Below are 7,572 nucleotides of genomic sequence, written 5' to 3'. Positions count from 1 at the left end.
TAATTTGTTATGCAACCAAATAATAAAGGTTCTTAAGCTACTATATCGTGCAATCAATTACAATTCTAATGTCTAAAATTTCTTTATGTGATCTTAAAAATTTATTCAATTAAAGACGTTGTGGCTAATCTTCAATTAAACAACTATAGATCACTTAGGCATTAGTCTTTATTTAATGTCTATAATATAATTCTAAACATTATATATAATTTTATGTAATCAAGAATGTCGTGGCTAATTCTTAATTGAATAAAATTATATTAATCACTAAATATTTACTAAATATTATGCAACAAAATTAAATATCATATACTTAAACTTTGGTATCCGTACACAAAATAACAAATATATGTATATAGTGAATAAAATAATTTAAGTACATAAATATTCCATCTAATGTAAGGACATAATTATAAAAAAAAATAAAAAAAGGACAATCGCATGTGACTATGCATTAACGTGTCCAACAACTTTTCTCTTATTTTAAGAAAAAGACAGTAGTGCATTAAATGGTTTGTATCTTTTAAATGAGAAAATGCATATTATTCAACGGAATAATCATCCTCTTTCTAAAACAACCATTTCATCTTCAACCTTTCAACCCAAATTTCAATATCATCAATATCAGAAGTAGAGTTCAAATGGTTGCATAGAAAAAGGAAAAGACTCGGGGAGACTTCTTTTTCCATGATATTTCTTTTCTGGTCATCTTCTTCATATTGGTTAGTTTAACCTTTTTAAAAAAATTATTTGAAGACCTTGAAATACCATTAAATTCATTTACAAAATCAGTTCATATTTACCATTTCAGGTGCCAAAAAAAGGATACAAATTCACAAAATTGTTAAAAAATCTGTTTTCTTATGGTTTCTAACACCAATTTGTATCAAAAAGATAAAAACATAGATCTGAAAATTAGAACACCATTTTTGAGTAAATCTTTTGCTCTAAAAATTGACAAGGCAGAGGTAAATTCTATTGCTCTGATACCAAATATTAGAAAACAGAGCAATAACGCAGTAGAAATTAGAGATTAGCGTACCCCAGCCATTGTCGGTATTCGTCGAAGTTGTCAAAATATTGTCAGCGTTTCTTTCCGATGAGTCTTCTAAGCACTCAACCTCACTTAGATAGTGTGAATTATAGAGAATTGTCCTTAGGTACCAGAACCGGAGATGATACAATGTATATAACCATTCCACCATCAGGAGCAGTTGGGTAGTTCTTTAGATAAAAAAGCGGCCACAGTTATAGAGAATTTTGAATTTGAAAATTCAAGTTGAGTGGATAAGTGGGAGGTTACGGGCCATAAAGAAAATGCCAACATTTTCCGCTCAAGTTTTCTCATGTTGCCGAAAAAAATTATGTTACTTCCACGGAGAAAGAAACAAGGGAGATAGATACACACTAAAGCTGTATTTGGATCTTGAACTTAACTGCACTCGGGCTGAATTACTTGAGTTCCATCTTTTAGAATTGGACTAACTTACAAAGAGTTTCTCTATTTTTCTGTGTTTGTTAGAGTAGAATATAATTAGGGTTGTACAACCCATTAGTTTTCTTAGTCATTGAGTTTACTTGCTTGGTAGTTTTTTCTTTTGTATCAATGCACAACTAGCGCATTAGGTTTTCCTTTTATATAAATGTACAGCTGCAGCAAAAGACAGAACACACAGAAATACAAAAAATAATTTTGCATCTATTTCCGCTCAAGTTTTCTCATGGTATCAAAGCATCCTTAAGAAGCAATATAATTTTTTTGATAATCAATTCTAAATCCTTCTTTGAACATAAGTACTTCCCCTTCCAATTCTTCTTCATCAACACCTAGTATAGAAGAAAATTTTTGCACAAGAGCTTCTTTGCCGGTAGACTCTTGCCATCCTTATTTTTTGTTTGCTTCTAATAACCCAGGGATGGTATTGTTAAATGTCACTTTTGATGGTTCTTACTATGGAAACTAGTGCAAGGGAGTGCTCATATCTCTCTCGGCTAAAAATAAACTTAGATTTATCAATGGGAATTGGAAGTGTCCCGCTGAAGATTCATCTCTGTTTGATTAGTAGAAGAGATGGAATGACATGGTCATTGCTTGGTTGCTGAATTCCCTTAGCAGGGATATCACTGAAAGTTTGATCTACTCACAGACAGCTAGGGAGCTTTGGATTGAGCTTGAGGATCGCTATGGATAGGCAGATAGAGCAAGGCTTTTTCAACTGCAAAAGGGGCTCAATAACATCAACCAAGGTACTAACAATGTAGCAAGCTATTTTACCAAACTTAAAAGAATCTGGGACCAACTGAAATTCCTGAATACATTTATGTTATGTAAATGTACCTGTGACTGTGGAGACAAAACTCACAACATCAAAATGAATGAAGACCAACAACTAATATAATTTTTAATGGGTCTTAATGATGTGTTTACTAGCGTGAGCAGAAACATACTTATGATGAAGCCTCTTTCTAGTACTCCCAAGCCTATTCTATCATCTTACATGAAGAATCACAAAGGGAAGTACATTCTAATCATAGTCTTGCTATTGAATCTTCTTATCTCCAGATCCTTCATTCCAAATTCAAGCATTTTGCGATTTCGATTGGGATACTTGTTCTAATTCCCATCGATCTGTCAGTGGTTTATTTTTAAGTCTTGGGGGTTACCCTATCTCTTGGAAATCAAAAAAGCAACCCGTCGTAGCTTTTTCATCCACAGACGCTGAGTATTGGTCTATGCGTCGCGTTGTCGCTGAAATCACCTGGGTTGTTCGTCTCCTTCAAGATTTGTCTGTAGATTCTTCATTTTCGGTGCCCATTAATTGTGACAGTCAGGCCGCGATACATATTTCCAAGAATCCCATTTTTCACGAACGAACCAAGCACATTGAGCTTGATTACCATTTCGTTCAGGAAAAACTTCTTGATGGGTTTATTTCATTATCTTTTGTTCCTTCTTCATCTCAATTAGTTGACTTATTTACCAAAGATCTAGCAGGACCACTTCATAGGTTTATTTTGTACAAGTTGAGTGTCCGATCTCCGGCCATCAACTTGAGAGGGGGTGTTGCCGAAAAAATGATGTTACTTCCACGGAGAAAGAAACAAGAGAGATATATACACACTAAAGCTGTATTTGGATCTTGGGCTCAACTGCACTCGGGCTGAATTACTTGAGTTTCATCTTTTAGAATTGGGCTAACTTACAAAGAGTTTCTCTATTTTTCTGTGGTTGTTAGAGTAGAATATAGTTAAGGTTGTACAACCCATTAGTTTTTCTTAGTCATTAAGTTTACTTGCTTGTTAGGTTTTCCTTTTGTATCAATGTACAGCTAGCTCATTAGGTTTTCCTTTTGTATAAATGTATAGTTGCAGCAAAAGACAGAAATACAAAAAGAAATTTTGCATCTATTTTCTGCTCAAGTTTTCTCAAGTGCCTCTAATATGCTCTTCCTTCCATCTCTTCTTCCAGTTTTGAGGGGAATATTTTCAAGAAAATGCAATGTTCTTGTGGCTTATGTCGAGAAGTTTGACTTGTTCTTTGATGATATCTTCAGCTTGAGGGAAAGTATTCTTGTATTAGTTCATTACAAGGTTAATATTGTCTTCTGCTAAAACAGAGATACAACTGAAAATTAGAGGATAGAAACAAGGAGAAAGAGATGCTTGTAAGCCATTTTTCTTTAAAATTGATCAGAAAACCTTGGTCTGATACTCATTGGTTATTACTTTTTAGCTTACTGGAATTGGTTGGTCCTTGAATTGTTTGTTCTGAGTTAAAGTTTCTTATGGTTGGCAATTGTGGTTATTTATATGGGACTTACAAGTTTTCATTAATTATTTTCTATTGTCATTGTAGGTGATGACATTGAAGATGGGAATGAAAGTGATGAACTAGACTTGAAATCAATCAGATTGGCGGGTTCATCATGCTACGACATGTTAAAAAATTTGACTAAGTTTCAAATATCTTTTGTTGTTGAACAATGAAAGTTATGTGTTACACTTTTTGAAGGTCCAAAAAAATTGAGTTTTGGTTGTAATGAATAATTTCTATTCTATTTCAAAAAATATTTGGTTCTTCGTCCAAAAACTTATGCATCTAGGTTATGCTTAGTTTTTAAAATCATTTGCAATAGCTAGCTGCCAGCGTAATTCTTTGATGTAAAAGTAGCCTAATAAGTATAACTGTTGCAGTAGCCTATAAAAAACTATTCCTATAACCTAATAAAAGATTGTGGCAGTAGCTTTATAAACCGTAGCAATAGCCACCAAAGAATAACGATTGCAACCGTTGCATTAGACCAACATAACCATCCCAATAGATGTAACATGTCCATAATTAAATAAAAATAAACATCACAGTAGCATATGACTGCCTTTGCATTAAGTTCTATTGGGATGGTTCATAGCCGTTACATAAAGTTCTATGGGAACGGTTCGTAGTCATTACATAAAGTACTATCGGGACGGTTTGAAGGCATTGAATAAAGTTCTAATGGGACGGTTCATAGTCGTTACATAAAGTTCTATTGGGATGATTCGAAGTCATTGGATAAGTTCTATTGGGATGGTTCTTAGCTGAAGCATAAACATCCCTTAGTACGATTCGTAGTCGGAACAAAAAGATCTGTTGGAATGATTTTTAGCCATTGCATAAAGTACTAGTGGACCGGGTAGTAGTCGTTGCATTAGATCATCAACCGTTGCAAATATTTTGAAACGAAAATCGTCCCGACAAGTCACTTGCGGCGACGGTTATTGTAACCGTCGGAAATAACCATCGTGAATGATCTATTGTGCCTGGATAAGTTGTACCAGGTGTGTTCACCGTCGCCATAGCTATGGTGACAGAATTTGAACCGTTGCAATAAGGCTTATTTCTAGTAGTGACAAATTGAGATAGATGGAGTGCATAATGTTAAATCATATTTATATTGTATATTCTTAATGTTTTGAAATGGTTCGGTTGGAAAATATTGAAGAATAGCACTATAGAATTTTTTGAGCTTAAGGAAACTTGCTGTAAAAGATAAAGAGATCTATACATTTTAGGGTTTCACGTTGAATCTAATAATTTAAAAGTATTGTGATTGATATTAGAAGATTGTATATCAAATTTAGAGTTATTAAGAATTGATTTTAATCAATTTTAATAAAATATACATGGTGAATTTCTACACAATAAGTTATGGTGGTTGTTAGGATTTGGACCACAAATTTAGATGGATCTCAAAAATTTCAGCCGCAAATGCTAAAAGATCTTGGCGATTCATTAGGATTTGTCGCCAAAATCCAGACAATCAACATATTATTGTTAAGCAGGTCTATTCCGATATAAAATAACAAATTGTGACGATTGGCCTAGATTTGCCCTCAATTATGGTGAAAATCCCATGCGAACGTGATGACTTAACCCAACCCCTGCTAGTCCCTTCTCCAGAACGCGATGCCTTAACCCAGCCCCTACCAGTCCCTTCTCTCCGTGAACGCGATCAATCTCACCTGAATGAGAAGACCAAGATCCAATACTCTTTGCGATCACGACAGCCCCCTCACAAACGCATATAAGAAAACCAGTTGCATCGACGACTAGTGTATCGCCAATTATCATATATCCGTTTTGGTTCCCCCGAAACACAAGTGAGACCCCTCGGACACAAATCAATGGTGCAAATCTCCCCTAAGATGCGTTTTGGGCCTATTGAAATCAACAAATCACATATCTAAGGTTGACTTGACTAAATGTTGATCATGGTCAACTCAAAAAATTTCAAATGAACTAGAATGAAACCAACGATATAAATTACTCTTGAGCCCTTAGAGATCCGTGAAAACATCTGATTGTCACTAATAACCCCCCGAATCACCTAATGAAATTGTGAAACTCTAATCTAGCCTCGTTAACGCAAAATATTGACGTTGATCAGACATTCCAATAAAGTGATAGAGTCTTACTACTCAAGAGGATTACTGGTAAGTGATACATTTAACAAGCCATGATATATCACTCGGAAAAGAAAAGAAAAGAGACGGAAAACACATTTCTTGACATTCTCTCATACATAATAATATAATGTCAAGTGTTTATTTCAAAGCACAAAGCCATGCAGTTGTTGTGTCGCTTCACACGTCCCTTGGCTTGGCATGATGGTCATCAATAGCATTGATCAAATCAATAAAAAATTATAGCAAATTTGTTAGCTCAGGAACATTCTCATTTGGCCTTTCATACTCCATAGTCCAACTCACTAAATCCTTTTCACCTTCTTCATCAACGTGGAGACTCACCTTCCAATTTTCATAGTCCTTCACTATATCTCCATCAAATTCCTTAGCTTGAATGTGATTATCTTTTTCTCTCCGTCGATAGCTTCAATTATCTGCCTCGATATCTTCTCTTTCCCCTCTACCTTACACAAAATTTAGTTATGTTAAACTCAGAAATAGTAGTAAATTTAAGATTGTCATTTCAAGGTAACACAAAGACAGTCAATTTATACAACATGCAATAAATTGTACATCAATGACAACCTTTTAAATTTGTCAGTAAATTTTCAACAAATCAAAATTCTTAATTATTTCGACAAAATTGGGCTTACCGTGGGTATACTTCAAAAAAATTATGGAGCCAACTGCTGCCAAGTCTCCTTCAAGACACTCAAAACCTTGTGCCTGGACAGGGCACATGGTGGAGAGATGTGGTGAGGTTTGTGCCTAAAGGCATCATGAAACACACCGTTTTTAGCCTTCACTTCTATCTGGACAGACATTTTGGACTTTAGACCCATGTCATTTGAACTAAATTTGTTCTAATGAGAGATCAGGAGGACTTACTAGGGAAATAGTGGAGTACAAGAGCCGAATAATTCAAGGCTATATATGGTGGAGTACACTAATCGAGTTACCATTATTAATTAAAAAAAAAAAAGAGAGAGAGATAAGGTGCAGTTTTTGGCTTTTTGCAACGTACTTCTTTATTACTCTCTACGTCTATGAAACATGTCTGACGTAAAAAATTTAGAAAAGAAATAAAGACTTTCAAAATTATAATTTAAACCAAACTTTAAACGATATTTATGTGGCTATAAATAATTTTTGTGTACATTCTATTCTTTCAAATCTTTTATGATTTATATTGAATATGATATTGTTATTTTTGAAGTTTTGAAAATTGAACAGTACTAGAAAGAACAACTTTTTTAATGCTTGAGGTAAATTGAAATAAATTGCCAACTTAATCGAAGATTTTTTAAGAGACAAATGTTCTATAATAATTTTTTATACTAAAGAGATGTAAATTAAAATGAGACAGAGGGAGTGTGTATATATATTAAAGTATTCTCTTCATTCATTTTTACTTATTCAATATTAATTTGGCATACCCATTTAGGAGCAATAAATAAAATCATGATTTTACTATATAGCTCTTTGAGTATAATAAATTCAATACATTGAAAAATAATTATAATTAATAATAAAGATAAATTGGGAATCAAGTGATAAATTGCACACAAACCATTCGATAGTGATAGCATTTGTGTGAACATTTCATGACTATTATAGTAAGGTGTT

General features: G+C 33.7%; 1 long non-coding RNA gene and 1 pseudogene across 1 annotated transcript; one reads left to right on the top strand and one right to left on the bottom strand.

The window, feature by feature from the left end:
• Positions 1-415: 415 nt before the first annotated feature.
• Positions 416-4,090, top strand: LOC124885568. The gene is made up of 3 exons (XR_007042713.1): positions 416-722; positions 2,148-2,247; positions 3,857-4,090. It is a non-coding gene; the product is annotated as an uncharacterized LOC124885568 (long non-coding RNA).
• Positions 4,091-6,123: 2,033 nt separating this feature from the next.
• Positions 6,124-6,788, bottom strand: LOC107853352 (annotated as a pseudogene).
• Between the last annotated feature and the right edge of the window lie 784 nt (positions 6,789-7,572).

This window comes from Capsicum annuum, chromosome 7 (genome assembly GCF_002878395.1).
Source record: "Capsicum annuum cultivar UCD-10X-F1 chromosome 7, UCD10Xv1.1, whole genome shotgun sequence".
NCBI lineage: Eukaryota > Viridiplantae > Streptophyta > Magnoliopsida > Solanales > Solanaceae > Capsicum > Capsicum annuum.
This window is presented reverse-complemented; position numbering and strand designations above follow the sequence as displayed.